This window comes from Triturus cristatus, chromosome 5_1 (genome assembly GCF_964204655.1).
Source record: "Triturus cristatus chromosome 5_1, aTriCri1.1, whole genome shotgun sequence".
Taxonomy (NCBI): Eukaryota; Metazoa; Chordata; class Amphibia; order Caudata; family Salamandridae; genus Triturus; species Triturus cristatus.
The window spans coordinates 211568739-211568975 of NC_140587.1; positions in this window are offsets into that span (position 1 = coordinate 211568739).

Genomic DNA, 237 nt, shown 5'->3' on the forward strand with positions numbered 1-237 from the left:
CCCCAGCTCCTCTCGGTGGGAGGCGTGCGGGATGGGGAGCCGCCTGCCTCTTCCCTTCCAGCGCCTCCGACCCAGGCGAGGGTGGTGGTGTGCTGATCGCCAGCCCGCTGGCACAGCTCCGGGCCGCCTGGCGACGGAAGGCTGATGTGCAGATGGGGCAACCCTCCCTCGTTGCCAGGTACCAGGTTGGACCCGGTCCCGTGTGGCCGGGCTGAGGGGTTTGAAGACTTGCGCATT